The following is a 19,222-nucleotide window of genomic DNA, read 5'->3' as shown; positions in this document are numbered from 1 at the left end:
AGCCTACCTGGAGGCTCTGCCATCACAGGTCGTACCTACCCTTTACCCAGAGACTGCCCCGGTCACTTGCCGTGACCTCCTGCCCGTTCATCCAGAGACTGCCCCGGTCACTTGCCGTGACCTCCTGCCCGTTCATCCAGAGACTGCCCCGGTCACTTGCCGTGACCTCCAGCCCGTTCACTCAGAGACTGTCCCGGTCACCTGCTGTGACTGCCTGCCCGTCTTCCCTGGTCGCCACCCGCTCCCTTACAAGGACCGCCCCCTTGTATAGTAGCTCAGAGGTTCCGCCTCCCAGACCCGTTACACAATGACAGTGAGCCAGGCCTACGGATCAGAAGAGACACTGGGAACACCAGCAGGTAGGAGGAGGTTCACAGGGCTCTGCTCTGGCAGCCATGGACTACCAATATGGCAGCTGGACTAGGGTCCTACAAATCTTTTTCATAATTTCTAATCAACAAATTATCACCATTCTATGTATGGGTAATAACTTAGTCAAGTTGGACAATACCTTAAAGGATGCAATCTATGATAAACTGGTAAAAATCTACTTCTAGAAAAAGGTTTTCCCACAATTACTTATTTAGCTTTTATAAGGGAAGAGAGTACACCCGTGACATTAGGGACCATCAGCGCAACAGGAAATAGAGCAGCTACAGTAGGCAGCTATATTGCTATACTCCCCGATAAGCATGGATCATCTACGCCTTTCCTCCATGGTAAGATTACACATTGACTTTTAACCCTCCCAGTCCTAATTGTATTGATCCACAACAGAGAGCACGCTCCCCTTACTTACCTGTGATGTAAGACTACGTGGGGCTTTCTTGGATGAGTCTATAGGTCTCTGTGACAGGTGATTGATATCATCCTTGTCATCGTCTGGACTTGGAGAGTCAAAGAAATCAGGACTGGAAAGGGAGGACTACAAAAGATCGTAGTGAATAAAAGTATACTGAATGTAGCAATATTTCCTACATGACAAGAAGATGCGTAATAAGCCAGCCATCTCCATTCTTACCAGCACAGCTATAAAGAGACTCTTGACCGTGTACGGCCAACCCGGGTTCCATTGTTCACATTCCCCCTCCCCTTTTCACCCATACCAAATAAAACACTGCACCTGTAATTTTCTCTTTGGATAAATTTGGCCACAGCGGCCGTTTTATTAACAAACAACAATATTAAACATATAAACATTATAATAACAAGGGTAAGGGTTCTTGGAGTTAAAAAATTGATCTGGCATAAACCAAACAGTACTTGAACCACCATGTTACCCTCAGCCGTACCACACCAGCTCAAGGGCACCAAAAGCTCCCAGGGTAAAACCCCGTCCAGAGCCCCCAAAACCAAAATGCCAGATCACCCCCCTTAATCAAGCCAATGCCTGTAACTTGATAATCTCCTTTTTTACCGACACTTCCGTGCCAACTCCAAGAACCCCAACCCCCCCCCGCCAGCCACTGCGACAAAGACATCTTAACACATCACTAAAAATTTTTTTTTTAATATACATATATATAACCCCTCCTAATACACCCTATTAATTAGACCTTCCTGTTCTTCTTCCTACAAAAGCCGCCCTTTTCCAATGCAATTTAAAAGAAACTAACAAACAACCGAAAAAAGGGGTGGGTGGGTGGGTGGGACTTTTCCAATGCTTTCTTCTCTGAACTGACCGTTTCTCACCCCACCCTTTCTGCTTTATCTATCCCCCCCCCTCAAATGCCCGCCCTTCAACCTATATCCAATCCCTATCCTTTTAAGTTCAAATTACACCCTCCATCTGGTTTTATCTGCCAGAGCTGCGGTCACTATTCTGCTGTTACATCTGGTTTTATCCTCCAGAGCTGCGGTCACTATTCTGCTGTTACATCTGGTCTTATCCTCCAGAACTGCACTCACTATTCTGCTGTTACATCTTGTCTTATCCTCCAGAGCTGCGGTCACTATTCTGCTGTTACATCTGGTCTTATCCTCCAGTCACCTCCAGAGCTGCGGTCACTATTCTGCTCTTACATCTGGTTTTATCTGCCAGAGCTGCGGTCACTATTCTGCTGTTACATCTTGTCTTATCCTCCAGAACTGCACTCACTATTCTGCTGTTACATCTTGTCTTATCCTCCAGAGCTGCGGTCACTATTCTGCTGTTACATCTGGTCTTATCCTCCAGTCACCTCCAGAGCTGCGGTCACTATTCTGCTCTTACATCTGGTTTTATCTGCCAGAGCTGCGGTCACTATTCTGCTGTTACATCTGGTTTTATCCTCCAGAGCTGCGGTCACTATTCTGCTGTTACATCTGGTCTTATCCTCCAGAGCTGCGGTCACTATTCTGCTGTTACATCTGGTCTTATCTTCCAGAGCTGCGGTCACTATTCTGCTGTTACATCTGGTCTTATCCTCCAGTCACCTCCAGAGCTGCGGTCACTATTCTGCTCTTACATCTGGTTTTATCTGCCAGAGCTGCGGTCACTATTCTGCTGTTACATCTGGTTTTATCCTCCAGAGCTGCGGTCACTATTCTGCTGTTACATCTTATCTTATCCTCCAGAACTGCACTCACTATTCTGCTGTTACATCTGGTCTTATCCTCCAGAGCTGCGGTCACTATTCTGCTGTTACATCTGGTCTTATCCTCCAGTCACCTCCAGAGCTGCGGTCACTATTCTGCTCTTACATCTGGTTTTATCTGCCAGAGCTACGGTCACTATTCTGCTGTTACATCTTGTCTTATCCTCCAGAACTGCACTCACTATTCTGCTGTTACATCTTGTCTTATCCTCCAGAGCTGCGGTCACTATTCTGCTGTTACATCTGGTCTTATCCTCCAGTCACCTCCAGAGCTGCGGTCACTATTCTGCTCTTACATCTGGTTTTATCTGCCAGAGCTGCGGTCACTATTCTGCTGTTACATCTGGTTTTATCCTCCAGAGCTGCGGTCACTATTCTGCTGTTACATCTGGTCTTATCCTCCAGAGCTGCGGTCACTATTCTGCTGTTACATCTGGTCTTATCTTCCAGAGCTGCGGTCACTATTCTGCTGTTACATCTGGTCTTATCCTCCAGTCACCTCCAGAGCTGCGGTCACTATTCTGCTCTTACATCTGGTTTTATCTGCCAGAGCTGCGGTCACTATTCTGCTGTTACATCTGGTTTTATCCTCCAGAGCTGCGGTCACTATTCTGCTGTTACATCTTATCTTATCCTCCAGAACTGCACTCACTATTCTGCTGTTACATCTGGTCTTATCCTCCAGAGCTGCGGTCACTATTCTGCTGTTACATCTGGTCTTATCCTCCAGTCACCTCCAGAGCTGCGGTCACTATTCTGCTCTTACATCTGGTTTTATCTGCCAGAGCTGCGGTCACTATTCTGCTGTTACATCTGGTTTTATCCTCCAGAGCTGCGGTCACTATTCTGCTGTTACATCTGGTCTTATCCTCCAGTCACCTCCAGAACTGCACTCACTATTCTGCTGTTACATCTTGTCTTATCCTCCAGAACTGCACTCACTATTCTGCTGTTACATCTGGTCTTATCCTCCAGAGCTGCGGTCACTATTCTGCTGTTACATCTGGTTTTATCCTCCAGAGCTACGGTCACTATTCTGCTGTTACATCTTGTTTTATCTGCCAGAGCTGCGGTCACTATTCTGCTGTTACATCTGGTTTTATCCTCCAGAGCTGCACTCCCTATTCTGCTGTTACATCTGGTCTTATCCTCCAGTCACCTCCAGAGCTGCGCTCACTATTCTGTGTCATCATGTAACAGAATAGTGAATTCTGATCTGGAGGTGACTGAAGAATAAGACAGCACGTCTTATCCTCCAGTCACCTCCAGAGCTGCAGTCACTATTCTACTGTTACTTGTCACTGGTACCTAATCCATAACATGAGAGGTCACATGACCAGCGACCCTTTATATTTGCATTAATAATGAAAATGCAAATTACTAAATAAAACTGAAACATTTAAATACATTATATACAAAATAAATAGTAAGAACACAAGGACAATATTCAGTCCAGGCCTGGGCCGCAGAGCTGACGCTCTAATATCAGACCTCAGTGACCGCTCTGTACTATATACTCCTGTATATCCAGGCCTGGGCCGCAGAGCTGACGCTCTAATATCAGACCTTGCTGCATAAGGATCTGCATGTAGTTGTGTGTTGGTATCACTTTGTGTCTACAACAAAATGGCTCCTCACTGTGAGAGATCCTAATTCCTAAACTTCATTGTCTCTTATCCATTTGTAAACACCCAGAAAGGGAGGGGGGAGGAGGAGACATCAGACATGGAGCAAATCCAGCCCAGATTTTCAGCAGTCATAATGCATGCCAGCTCTACACAAGGTTTTCATGCCAAATTTCAGTAGCGGCTCCCCCTAGTGTTTCAAAGTGGAACATGTCAAAGTTTTTAAATTATTTTTCATATTTTACTCCATTAAAAAAATATGATAATATCGGAGAAACGAATCAAAACAATAATACTTTACGTTTTCGCAAATGTTGAAAAAAATTTTTTTTTGATGGCACCTTCCCTTTAAGGCATCTGTACTCATGAGAAGTCTTTACACTCCTTGAAAATTGCACGTGTCTATACATTTACCAGCTGGGTTCAGGAGAGTGACGACTTATAACCAGGACAAACAGAATAATGAGAAGAATGTGTAAGGCTGGGTCTGTCAGTGGTGTAAAGTGATCCCTGCCGCTCAGGTCTCCTATTCTGTAGGACACTTCTGTAGATTGCATTATAGGCCGTCCCTTAGTCATGAGCAGCATTTAGTTGTGTGGAGCATGAATTGCGGCACATACATACGACGTCAGAGACTGGGAAGGTGGACGTCTCCCGCTGGATTTAGGCCTTGAAGCAGTAGGAGGACTAAGTTTCTCTCCAGTTGACACAAGGAAATCAAAGCCTTCAACATCTAACAGATAAAATACAGATATGGCAACAAATCTATCAACTAAGTGACATCTCTTTCTCTTCAAGTTGGATACGGTCAAACAGCTTCTCTGTCTTATACACGGCCATTTATTCTTTTCATCAGTATTATAAGTACTCAGTCGACTTCCCCAGAAATATAAAGAACCAGGAGGAACTTCTGTTCTATGATGAGATCGGCCTCGTGTTATAGATTTACTCCATTCAGGAGCAGAGGTTTCCCACAACGTAGTGATCTACTGCCATGAAGCTTCTACACTATTCTAATCATTGTATCCTGGGTTTTTATATGTATTGCTTGTATAAATAGGATTTCTAGTTGTAATGATGTACGTTAATCTATAACTGCTGGGCTACTGATGACCAACACAGACTAAAATACATCACATGCCGAAATTTCAACTTATTATCTGTCCCATCTACCCAGTTCTTTGCACAAAAGAACACAGCCAATAAATGGCCAAGGATGGTAAAAAAAGGCAGAATTTTACATTTGGCCAACAGTTTCTGATGCCAATTTCAGTGGGCTAAAAACCACAAAGCGCTTTTATAAGACGTGATTTACTGTCATTCATAAGAATTTGCAAATAAAATGGTGAGCAAAAACAGATTGAAACTGAATGAGAGCGGCACTCACCACTAGTACATGAAAGTACAGCACTTTATTGTGGTTGTCACATGAGGAGACATAAAGACATAAATAAGCGACAGCTGTTTCACGTAAACTACGCTTTTTCCGGCTGAGCCTGAAGAAGTGTAGTTTATGCGAAACAGCTGTCGCTTACATTCCTCTTTATTCAGGCTCGGACTGGCCCATAGGGCAGCAGGGAAATCCTCTGGTGGGCCCCAACTCCACTATATGGGCAGTACTAGGCATAATTCACTTGGAACAGAAAAAAAAGCAGCATACCATCATTCATTCACCAAAATACCCAGTTTATTATTATATAGAGGTATAGGTAAATTTGTGAACAAGGGTAGTGTAATATTTGCATGCAGTTGAAAAGTGGGTCCCCCAAAGTCAATGTTACTGGTGGGCCTTTGGCACCCCAGTCCGGCACTGTCTTTATGTCTCCTCATATGACGACCACAATACTGTGCTGTATTTTCACGTATCAATTGTGAGTGTCGCTCTCATTCAGTTTTTCATGCTGTTTTTGCTCATAATTTTGTACTGTTTTATCTCAAGATGAGCACCACTATATCTGGCAATCCGCTAGTTATGCTTGCCCTAATGCATTCCTGGAGGGTGTGTTAGCAGCACCCGAAATTCTGCTAATCTGTTATTTATTGGTCAAATAAAATGGTGCACAACATAAATTGAATTAAAGGGCTTGTCCCGTGATTTATTGTCGGGAGCGCACCGCTCTCCAGGCTCACAGCTACCTACTTGCTAAGAAGCAGTGCGCTCCTGCTTGATTGACAGTTCAGGCCAGATGTGAATCTAGCGCTCCCTGATGTTATATGAGGCAGCATTAAAGAAGTGCAGTGGTACTGAAGCTGGCCAGAATCGGAACTAATAGCAAGTTCCAAAGATCCTGTCCAGTTTCAGTGCCGTGTTTGCAAGCTCACTATGTAAGAGCTTGTAAGTGCATCTTTAGCCACTGCTACTGTTTAGCCTATGAACAGTAAACAATAAAAAAATGCAATTTTAATTATCAGGGGGCAGGTATTAAAGGGAATCTGTCAGCCCAATCTGACATTATAAAACAAAACCCTGTAGGGGATATAGTCACTCGAAAAATTACACCTATAGTTCCAAATCCTGCCTCTATTCTGCAGTAATTGAAGCTTAATCAAATAAGCAAATTAGGAAGCTTAATGCATCCTTAGTGTGACCAAGAGGCTATGCAAACCGATCTCCCACTGATTTTGCACCCTCACTGGTGACTGTCAGCCTGAGCTTTTTCTGCAGACAGTTCTAGCTCCAGGCAAGGCAGCGCTGTCGATCACTAATGAGGGAGGCGGGGCATGCAAAACCAGTGTACGGAACGGTGCACTGAGCCTCTAGACCACTCTAAGGGTGCACAGTGAACTATAATAAGCATATATGATTACAGAGAATCTATCAGCAGGTTTTTGCTACGTAATGTGACAGCTGCATGATGTAGGGACAGAGACCCTGATTCCAGCAATGTATAACTTAGTTACTGGGTCCAGCACTTATGATAGGGTCACAATTTTCTCTGCTGAAGGTCTAGCAGACCTTGAAATGTTGAGCCCTATGTAATCCAGCCCATACCACTGATTGTACACAGAAAGCTGCCAATGTATATTGACAAAAAGCTGCCATTCAATGTTGGGGTGTGTGGATGGCCTAGGAGGCATGCGGGCAGCTTGTCCTATAGTGATAATCTCCTGCTGATAAAACTCTGATTGTACTGAAACAGCAAAACACAGTCCAGTAAGTGACACATCGTTGGAATCAGGCTCTCAGCCCCTACATCATACTGCTCTCAAATTACAGAGCAAAAGCAGGTGACAGATTCCCTTTAAACTTCAGTTTCTCAAGAAAAGAGGCAGTGATTTGTACCACTAAATATATCTACCCGTCTATGTGCTAAGTTTATATTGTCAGTTTGAGCCGCATTAAATAAATAGTAAATTAGAAAGTTGCTTGTTTTTACAAGCGCTTTCCAATTATACCTGACTTTGAAGATGGGAATAACCCTTAAAATAGATAGAAGTTAATACTTGTGGTTGATGCTATATTTTAAAACATTTTTAAAGGGTTCATTATTGCATGAATGTAGGATTTTGTATGTTCTCCCTGTGACGCCTCTTCTCGGAAGCCCTTTTCTTTACCCTGGGAGATGGGGGACTCGGAGTCGGGTCCTAAGATGGAGAGATGGGGTGCAGCCGTGGCCCGGACCCGCTCCGTGCTCAGGGCCGTCACAATTTAAAAGGGATGGTATGGGCTTATCCGGGTTGAGTGGCTGATTACAACTACGCCACCTGTGGCACCTGGTGAAGGCCACCAGCGCTGCCGCAGTCCGCTGAGGCCTGGTGTTAGGGCAGCTGGCGTTGTTACTACTCCCCACAGGTGGCGCAAGGCCTCAGGGCAGAGAGACAGGACGGAGGCGGGGTAGTAGTCTAGAAAGTCTGTGTCGTGCGGTGTAGCGCCGATTAAAGAAAGTCCGGAGGCCATAGGGGTGAACTTCCAAGGCTTTACTCACATAAGAGATGGCAGAAGGAAGGCGACTCCCTGCTCCTCGCGGAGTTCTGCGGCCACCAGGGACGGGGGTCCGACAACCTCCGAGCAAGTCCAGTGTTAAATCAGGATCCTGCACCAGAGTTTTCCTAGACTTCAGACCGGGTCCTTTCCCGTCTGTGTGTGTGTGGATAGGCCGGGTCTCCCTCTGAGCTCTTCTCAGAAAAAGGGTACGGGTGGCAGCTCCGCTCCTTCCGATACCCGGTGGGATCCTCAGGGCCTACCGGGCTTACCGACCAGGACGTGGAGTAGCAAGTTCGGGTGTCGGGGGCCGGTACCCCTCTTGCAGCCGGACTCCCTCTGAATATATCAGGTGGGCGAGGACAGGTGGCGTCTACCGCTCCGTCTGCATCCTCCCTGGGATCCATTTGCCATGGAGCTACACTCTTAAGCTCCGGGCCTTCTTGGTCATGGTCCTTGACCGGGCTGAGACGTTCATCATCTCCAGTCGTCCCAAGGCCAAGGTACGAGGGCTGTGTCTCCATCCGCTGCAAGTCCACACAGGATCCACACTCAGGGTCGGAGATCACAGTGTTCACAGTTCCAAGACTGATCAAAGACCAAAGGACCTCCCAAAAGACCATGAACCAAGATGGCTTTTTACTAAATATGAAATTTAAAGTGTCACTAAAATGTGAGTCCTCCACCCTCACCCACTAAATGGTTCCCCTAACTCTTGGTTCCCCAATCTCCCTGTAACCAGGAGGGCAGCACATAGTGCATTCTAGCCCCCTCTGGTGGGAGAAGTGTGGTGTTGGATGTGAAGGAAGGGTCCTGACCATCGCACTGTTCTTACCTCAGAGGAGGAACACTACACTCCATTAGAGAAGTGCAGCATTCCTGTGGCGGTCGAACCCTCAGGGGCGCCACATCCCCGTGTTCGCATGGGTTTCCTCCCACACCCCAAAGACATATTGATAGGGGATCTAGATTGCTAGCCCCCAATGTGGATAGTGTTGATAATGTCTGTAAAGAGCTGTGGAATTAATGACGCTCTATAAGTAAAATAAAAAAAAAGTTCACATGTTGCAGCTGCATTGCATTTTTTTGCCATTTCTATCTCGATTGCAGCAACAAAAAAATGAAGAAAACCCTGCAAAAGCAAAGTGTGAATGCAGCCTTAAATTCAAAATCAATGTCAGCTTTCACATATCTACAACAATCTTGCATTCAAAAACTCATATCCCAAGATAAACTTGTCCTGTTTCACAGAATATACCCATATCTTGTAAAATGCTACAGGCAATAAGAAAGCAAACCAAAAACTATCAGCAAGGAGGGGGCTGGAGACAGCACAGCTAGGGGGAAGCCACCCATGACTGGGATTGGTCTGGAGGTTTCACCCCCCCCCCCCTTTTGAATGAGGCAGCCTTGGGGATTGGATAATGGGAAGTTGGGGGGTGGGTAGTGGGAGAGGCGCATATATAGGGAAAAGTGTGGGAAAACCGCCATTCCCTGAGGAGCAGCAGAGTGATTTACCCAGAAATGGCGTCCGTCGAATCCCTGGTGGGCCAGCTCAGAGACGTCGCCATGACAACAGGGAGGCAAGCATCTGCGGGCAGGCAGCAGTCCAGGGAACCACTGCTGCCTGGCTCACATGGACGACGCGGAAGGTAAGGAGCGGCGGGTAGCGACACCGCTCTGCCTGGCAGCGTCCAGGCCTGTGCGTCTGGGTCTGGTTGCCGGAGGAGGCCCAGAGCTGCATCCAGGAGTGCAAGACGGTAAGGCGGGAGGCGATCGTCGGGGAGAAGCCAGTCTGCAGCATCGTTGACCGTTCAGGTCCCCCCTGGTGACGCAGAGGCCAGGGGCGCGGGCCTTGAGTGGCGAATGGACACAGAAGGGTCCGATTCCAGCAGTGACCGTGACGGAAGAGGTGATCGTCAGGACTCAGGAATTCCGGCTGGCGGAAACACAGCACCTGCGCAACTGCGTGAGTATGATTCTATGTCTTGTTTGTCGCCCGCAGGGGCTGTTTTGCTAAGGGGAGGTAGTGGTCAGTTTGTAGGGCCAGGGGGGAGGAGTTTAGGTGGTCCCAGGGGTGCAGAGGTATCGGGGATTAGGGATATCTTGCATAGCATGTCACAGATTTTGCTTAGAATGGAGAGAGGTGCAGCGGGTGGGGCAAGGCCATCCCCCGTAGGAGCTTGGTTACCAGGCCAGGAGGTGTTGCTGCAACCCAGTTGCGTTACGGTAGGGTCTGCGGCGGGCACAGAGGTAGCATCTACGGGCGTTTCAGTATCGGTTCAGACGGAAAAGGACAAGGGCGATACGGTGAAGCTGGATGATAGGGCAAAGGGTGAGGTGTATGTGTGCTTCGAGGGGCCACTGGGGGCACATTTAAAAAAAGTGGTGAAGGAGAAAATTTGGCGTGATGAATATGTCAAAATTTTCTCCCTCCTTCCCTTGGAGAAGTTTAATTTAGACAAGGGGAGGAAGGATAATAGCAAAAAGGAAGAGGAGGAGAAGCACAGGTGGCGCATGATCCCTCAGAGTTTTGCAAATTGGCTTCAAGCATTCGCTATATTGGCCGGTGTCATTGGGGAAAAGTATCCTGAAAATTGCTCGGGTCTATTCTGTTACTTAGACGCGATTGGGGAAGCGCATCGTACTTACGTGGGATAAACATGGCTGAGGTACGACAAGCAATTCAGGCAGAGGAAGGCGGTGCGGCCTGAGATTAAGTGGGACCAGAAAGATATTGGCCTTTTGTTAAAAGTGATGGCCCCTGCTAGATACGGGCAGTCCTTTCACCGGAGCGGGGGAAGCGGGAGTCAATCGTCGGGACAGGGGGGAGGTAGTCAGGGAGCACAGGGAGGAAAAGAGAAGTCGGGAACGTGCTGGCAATTTAATGATGGCCAGTGCAAATAAGGGAACAGCTGTAAGTTCAAGCACGTTTGTTGCTATTGCAACTGGAGCTCCCATGGGGCTGCAAAATGCTTCAAAAAAGGAAAAGGAAGGATGTCGTGGGTACCGGTCAAAGGGGTTGACTCCAGTGAATCTGCTAGGGATGGCCCCCTTTCTAAGTAGATATCCCGATCAATCGAAGGCCAGGATTATTAATGATGGTTTTTTGGAGGGTTTCAGGATCCCGCCTCCTGACCATACGGTTCCATTCTCTGTTAAGAATTTGAGGTCTGCTTTGTTGCATCCAGAGGTTGTCGGTGTTAAGTTGGTAAAGGAAGTGGAGTTAGGTCGTATGGCGGGGCCTTTTGATAGTCTACCGGTTGAAGGCGTGATCATTTCTCCTTTGGGGGTAGTGCCTAAGAAGGAGCCAAATAAATTTCGCCTGATCCGGCATTTGTCGTACCCAAAAGGTTGTTCGGTCAATGACGGTATAGCGCCGAAATTATGTTCGGTTGAATACACATCATTTGATGCGGCTGTGTCATGGGTTCGTAGGTACGGGCCTGGGTCACTGTTAGCGAAAACTGACATTGAATCAGCTTTTAGGCTACTTCCAGTTCACCCGGCTAGCATTCCGCTATTGGGTTGTTTTTGGAACAAAGGTTATTACCTAGATAGGTGTTTGCCTATGGGTTGTTCTATTTCATGTTCATTGTTTGAAACTTTCAGTACTTTTCTGGAATGGGTGGTCAGGGATGTTGCAGGTGTGCAGTCCGTTATTCATTACCTGGATGATTTTATGTTCATAGGTCCCCCAGATTCGTTTGTCTGTGGTAATTTGGGTGTCGCATTGGGGGGCGATAGAGAGTGACGAGGATAGGACGTTGGCAGTCTTGTTTTTGGTTGGTAAGGCTGCGGACTTAGGGTGGTCGGCATCTAGAATTAGTAAATTTGTTGCTAGGCTCGCATTCGGTTTCAAGTTACAGGGTTTGACTGATGTTACTAAATCCTTTTTGGTCAAGCAGGCACTTAGAGGTTTTCGAAAAGGTAGCAAGAGTTTGGATAAGCGTAGGCCAGTCACGTTTAGTATGTTGGAAAGGTTAGGTCTGGTTTTGGAAAGGATTTGTTGTTCTACTTTTGAGGCAGCTCTGTTTACGTTAGCCTTTTCCTTAGCTTTTTTCGGGGCGATGAGAGTAGGCGAGTTGGTCGCCCCCAGCAGGAATAGGGCGGGAGGTTTATTAGCCGAAGACACGAGTTGCTGGGCCTGGGGTATCGATTTTTGGATTAGACGCGCAAAAACTGATCAGTTGGGTAGAGGTAAGCGCGTCGTTTGAGGTAGAGTGGACGGGCTCTGATGTGTCCAAGAAGGTGCTTGGAGGTTTATTGGCAAGTGTGGTCGTGTAGATCCGGCCTACTGTTATGTCATTGCAACGGGTCATTTCTTTCCCGTTTCCAGTGTATAGTGGTCCTAAAAAAGGGGGTGCAAGAGTTGGGCCTTAGCCCGGGTGTTTATGGTTCACATTCCTTTAGGATTGGCGCAGTGTATGAGGTTGATAGGCGCGGTTTGGGGGCGGAGGTGATAAAGTGGATTGGAAGGTGGAGTTCGGACCGTTATTTGACGTATGTTCGCCGTTAAATAATGCAGGACTTTGTTCATTTGTGAGTTGTTGAATATCCTTTTTTATTATTCTTTTAGGTGGCTTTCCCGTGTTAGCTTGGATTTTCGGACATTCGTACGTGCATTGAGGGCGCTGCATGCTGACGTAAGGCGTGACGGTAGGCAATTGGGCTTTCCGAGGGTACAAGTGGTTATAAGGTGGCTAGGTTTTAGAGAGATGGTATGGAGCCGGTTTTTGTCGGAGTTTCATAAAGCGGCAAGATTGGACAGAACCAGATATTCTGGTTGTGCATTTGGGAGGGAACGATTTGGGGGCAAGACCCGTGAGAGAGTTAATTCGGGATATCCGTTTTGATTTTTTGAGATTGTGGACTTCGTTCCCGGGGGTTCTGACGGTTTGGTCAGATATAGAGCCCAGGAAGAAATGGCGGGTGGTCAGATCAGAAAAAGGTATAAATAGAGCAAGAGTGAAATTAAATAGGGCCGTGTCTAGCTTTGTGTCAAGGAATGGGGGGATAAGTTTCAGTCACTTTGAGTTGGAATCGGGGGTTGGTAATTTTTGGTTGAAGGACGGTGTTCATCTCAATGATATCGGTATCGATCTTTGGGCCCTTGCAATACAGGAGGGGATTGAAGGGCGTTGGTAGCTTTGGGGCACTCACGAGCCTAAGGTTTCAGGGCTGTTTGTGGTCGGCGGGGGGTGGGGTTCTTGGAGTTGGTACCGAATTGTCGGTGGAAGGAATTGGGAAAATTCCAGGTCGTTTAAATTGAGTGGGGGGTGATCTGGCAGTCGGTTCTGGGCTCTGGATGGGGTTTTACCTTGGGAGCATTTAGTTGGTTGGTCTTTCACGGAATGTGGAAGTTTTTGGTGCCCTTGAGCTGGTGCTGAACGGCTGAGGGTAAAATGGCGGTTGATTTTTTAAGTTAATTTAAAGCCAGATCTATTAGCTCCAAGAACCCTCCCTCCATATATATATATATATATATATATATATATATATATATATATATATATATTTCATTGTTATTTTGTTTGTTATTTGTTGTTTGTTAATAAACGGCCGCTGTGGCCAAATTTATTCAACGAACAACAGGTTGTAGCGTCTTTATTTCAGGGACGGGATCATGGGATCCCTTGGTATGTTGGGAAGAGGGAAGCCATCAGGTAGGAAACCACATTGGCCGTAAGAGGTCATGCGTAGTTATAGTTGTTAATTAAAGTCAGATGCTTCCTAATGAGTCACGATCACACATGGGTCAACAGTAGTGTTGAGCCACCCCCGTAGTGTTCGGGTTCGGTTCGGTTCGTCGACACAGATATAGGCATGTCATGCCCTTCTAAAATCCAAAAAGTGAGAAGCCGACACGGCCAGTCCGCTCCTGCCCGTGCCACCTCCGTGTCGCCGGGTTTGTGCCAGAGCCGCGGTGAACCCTGATGGCCAGCCCCCCTCTCCCAATACTGGTGCCTGTCCGCTGGTGGGTCGAGCGAGCCCCCCTGTGGTGGAGGCAGCTCTAAGCTTTTTAATTTAAATTGTCTCTCTAATTTGAATGAATACACTTTAAATCCATTTACAAGGATCTATTGGAGGGCAAGTCTCATGCCAGCAGCCGCGTAATTCCAGCTCCAGTATCGTCCACTAAAGCTGCTGCAGTTAAAAAGCTTTTATAAGGATCGAGCTCGGCTGTCCACCGCAAGGCATCCTACTGCCAGTCCCAGCCCCTATGCCTTGGGGTGCCTCCTGATGCTCTTCACTGAGTATCCCGTGGTCCCGAAGCATTTCCTTTGAAAAAATTAAGTGTCCAAACTACAGGTGGTGTATCTTGCTTAACAGCCGGGATAATCCGCTGACTAGCAGACACTGCTACTAGGCACAAAGTATTTCCTGGGCTAGATGCAGTTAAAAATTTGTAATTAGATACTCTTGTTGGATGCTGAGAAAGCATTCCATAGAGTCTCCTGGCACGCCATATATGATTCTCTTAAAAAGCTTGGGGTAGGGGTCTAGGGGACCCTTTTATAGCCAAAATCACGGCCCTGTATCGCAATACGTCACCTAGGCTGAAGATAAATGGAACTGTAGCACCCTGAGGGCTCGGTTGCTACAGAGGTATTGCACCTCACCCAGAGGTGTGATATCTCACTCTCAGGTAAGGATGGAGTGTGGATCAGGACCCGACACCTGCATGCATTACACCACATTGCCGTGGGGCAGGGCGACCAATATGCCCCTGAGATGGGCACGACAGTCCCTGTCCTGGCTAGAGTGGGGGAAGGGAACACTGAGGAAGGGGAACCCTGTAGTGCAGGAGCAGGGAGGAAGCAGTTCCTGGGTGCATTGAGAAGGGAGTATAAAAGGTGGGCACCATCTTAGTTCAGTGCAGAGAAGTCTGAGCAGAAGTGACAGGGAGCAGGGGCTCTGCATGAGCTCTGCTCCGGAGGCGGGCCTAGTAACAGAGGCCCAGGCCTGGAAGAGGGAGAAGGAAGGAAGAGGAGCGGAGAAGGCTCCAGGAACAAGGAACGAAGGGATCCCAGGGGTGCGGACGGGCGAGTCGCCACCGCACGCCCGAATCCACCTGCGTGGAGGGGTCAGGCCAAAGGGGGAGACCGGTCCCCGAAACTAGTGGAGGCAGGAAACGACCCTCAGCTAGAAACCGGAGGCTGTGACATTTTATGTGGCGCAGCCCCTCGCTACACCCGCTAGGAAGGCACCACATAGGGTCAGGGAAACTGCCCGAGGCAGCTGGACAGAAGGGTTGGTAAGAAAGGCCAGACAAAGGACACACAAAGGGGGTCCTGTGAAGTGCTCCAAAGTTATCTGGGAGTTGTCTGAGCCCCTCACCTGGTGAGCACAGTACGACGTGGGCAGCCGTTACCTGCAGACGTGGTCTGGATAATAAGAACTGTGAGTAAAGGCCCTGGACTGCATCACTGGCTCCGTGTCGTTACTGCTGCTGCCCTGCACCATCACCCCCATCCTCCGCATACACTGCCCTGAGGCTATACTCCTCCCGTGGGGAGTTATGCTACGCTCTGCTGCACCCACAACACCAGCCTCAGCGGTCTGCCCTGCAGCGGCGGTTCACTCTGACCGCAATCCACGGGTGGCGTAGTCGGACATTTAAACATCAAAACCACATAAATAGTTCCGCCACTGGTTTGACCGCCCTGAGCCACGGAACCGGGTCGCCGCCACGGAGACTACAACCACCAGCATCCACCAAAAAGGGTCCGGCTCCGGGTGTCCCAAGGCCCAGGGGGTGCATCAGAACATTTTCATCACCTTTCACAATCACCAATGGGACAAGGCAGGGATGTCCTCTGTCCCCTCTCTTATACATCCTAGTGACGGAGCACCTGCTCTCATCAATTCGCCATAACCCCAATATTAGGTGGATTGAGGTGGGAGGCACCGAGTACAAGTGCTCTCTATTTGCTGATGATGTCCTAGTATATATCACTCAATCACATATATCCATCCATGCTGTTATGGCTGAAATAGATCACTTTGTTACATGGTCAAATTTTAAAATCAATGCAGCGAAGTCTGAGGCCCTCGATGTCTCCCTCCCCAAATCCATACAGGATTCCATCCAGTCCAACTTTCCCTTTGCCTGGCCCTCACAGGGTATCAAATACTTAGGAATTCCTATTCATAGAGACCTCTCCCATCTATGTTATCTTAATTTTGGGCCCTTTATTGAACAATTCCATACAGACCACGGTTGGCAAGTTAGAACTGTAAGATTCACTACGTGAACCACTGGTGTTTTGTGGAAAAGCACATGTACACTGCGTTCCAAATTATTATGCAAAAAGTGTTTAGGAGTGATAAGGGAAGAATTTGTTTGTTTGTCAGTTAAACTCATTGATAGTGATGTGTGTCAGGGCACTTTATATCACTGTAAGCAATTGCAGACACCTGTGCTAATTAGTTTGGCAAGTGTGTCCAATGAAAGGCAAGACTACTTAAGAAGGCTGTCCCACATTATTAAGCAGCCTACATTTTCTGCCAAAATGGGAAAGAAAAAGGATGTGTCGGCTGCTGAGAAGCAACAAATTGTGGAGTGTTTAGGTCAAGGCATGACTACAATCAACATTGTGCGATGATCAGGATGAAGTGTCTTGGCAATCAAGAAGTATGTAGCTGATTCACAGTACACACGTGTGCGTGCTGATAAGGGCAAATTGAGGACTCTTTCCTACAGGCAATTACGTCAGGTTAAAAGAGCAGCGGCAAAAAAAGCCTTGTCATAGCAGCAGACAAGTTTTTGAAGCTGCTGGTGCCTCCAACGTCCCCCGAACAACAAGATGCAGGGTCCTTCAGAGGTTTGCAGCTGTGCATACGCCATCCTGTCGACCTCCTCTATCCACTTCACACAAGCAGAAACGGCTCCAGTGGGCCAAACATTACATGAAGACTGATTTCAAAACTGTTTTGTTCACGGATGAGTGCCGTGCAATGCTCGATGGTCCAGATGGATGGAGTGGAGGATGGCTGGTTGATGGACACCCCCCGCAAACACGGCTACAGCGCCAACAAGGAGGAGGTGGAGTAATGTTTTGGGCTGGAATCATGGGGAGAGAGATTGTCAGCCCCTTTAGGATCCCTGAAGGGGTAAAGATGAACTCCATAATGTATGTGGAGTTTCTCAAACAGCACTTCCTGCCATGGTTCAAGAAGAAGAACCGTGTATTCCACAGCAAGATCATTTTTATGCATGATAATGCACCATCTCATGCTGCACATAAAACATCTGCATCTCTGGCTGATATAGGCATAAAAGGGGACAAACTTATGGTGTGACCCCCATGCTCCCCTGACCTCTACCCCATTCAGAACCTCTGGAGCATCATCAAAAGGAGTGTCTATGATGGCGGGAGGCAGTTCACATCTAAGCAACAGCTCTGGGAGGGTATTCTGTCCTCATGCAAAACAATTGAAGCAGAAACCATCCAAAACCTGACAAATTCAATGGACGAGAGAGTTCAGAAGCTCCTTTCGAACAAGGGGTCCTATGTGAAAATGTAACATCACCTAGAATAAAGTTTTGAGCTGAAAACTGTTTGATTTCAGTTTCTAATAACCTGCTAATGCTTATAATTTCAAAAATGACCATTTTTTTGGTCTTTATTAAAATGAAAAGGTTGATCGAAAAGTTTGGGGGATCTAAGAGTGTGGCAACCCAGTAGTCAGGATTACTTCGAATTCTGACAATATGAGGGTCATGTTGCAGGTAGTGCAGCAAGAAGGCACTTATGTGTCTTGCGCATCTCGGAGCCCCAAAATTATTTTCCAGGCTAGATGCAGCTAAAAATTATTATTAATTTTAAATCTGGTGGAGCTTAGTATAGATGGCCTAATAGAATCAGTGCTGCACACTGCTACAAAGCCCAAATTATTTTCCAGCCAAGGTACAGATAAACATGATTAGTAATTTTAAATCTGGTGGAGCTTATTATAGATGGCCTAATAGAATCAGTGCTGCACACTGCTACAAAGCCCAAATTATTTTCCAGCCAAGATACAGATAAACATGATTAGTAATTTTAAATCTGGTGGAGCTTATTATAGATGGCATAATAGAATCAGTGCTGCACACTGCTACAAAGCCCAAATTATTTTCCAGCCAAGATACAGATAAACATGATTAGTAATTTGAAAGCTTAAAACGGTTGGTGGGGTGATTTTAACCAATCATCAAGCTTTTACTCTCCCCAGGATGACACAGGGGTAGAAAAGTCGTTTCGGATCCATGATTTGTTCATCTTTATGAACGTGAGTCTGTCTACATTATCAGTGGAGAGCCGCGTGCGCTTATCTGTCAGCACACCACCAGCAGCGCTGAACACACGTTCAGACAGAACGCTGGCTGCGGGGCATGACAAGATCTCCAAGGCGTAAGTGGCTAGCTCCGGCCATTTATCCAGATTGGAAGCCCAAAAAGAGCAAGGGTCCAGTGACACAGTCATGGCTTCAATGTTTACTTGGAGATACTCCTGTACCATCGTCTCTAGGCGTTGACTATGTGTCAGACTTCTTGTCTCCTGTGGCCTTGCAAAGGATGGGCTAAAAAAGTGGTGAAATGATTCCGCAAAATTGATGTTACCAGCAGATACTGTGGTTCTGTTACTGTTTGAGTGCTGAACACTCGACGATCCCACGGTTGGCAAGTTGGAACTGTGAGATTCACTACGTGCACCACTGGTGTTTTGTGGAAAAGCACGTGTAAGATTCTGCAACAGTCTCTGCTGATACTCCTGCATGCGTGCATCCCTTTCTATGGCAGGAATAATTTCTGCAAATTTTGTACCGGGGATCTAACAGTGTGGCAACCCAGTAGTCAGGATTATTTCTAATTCTCACAATTCGAGGGTCATGTTGCAGGTAGTGCAGCAAGAAGGCACTCATGTGTGTTGCGCATCCAGGAGCACCAAGTCCCTGTTGTGTTGGTGGCGAAGTAACAATCATGCTTCCTTCCTCTGTCCTCTCCCCCCAACCTCGCACAACAGAAATGTGATCAAGGTCTCCCTCATCTGATGAGTCTTCCATCAGTTCGTCCTCCACTTCTTCCTGGGCTCCTGCACCTTCCTCACTAG

This window comes from Phyllobates terribilis, unplaced genomic scaffold (assembly GCF_046119375.1).
Source record: "Phyllobates terribilis strain yellow unplaced genomic scaffold, ASM4611937v1 Scaffold_142__1_contigs__length_4687701, whole genome shotgun sequence".
Taxonomy (NCBI): domain Eukaryota; kingdom Metazoa; phylum Chordata; class Amphibia; order Anura; family Dendrobatidae; genus Phyllobates; species Phyllobates terribilis.
The sequence above is the reverse complement of the archived record's forward strand: the minus strand, read 5'-3'. Positions refer to the sequence as shown.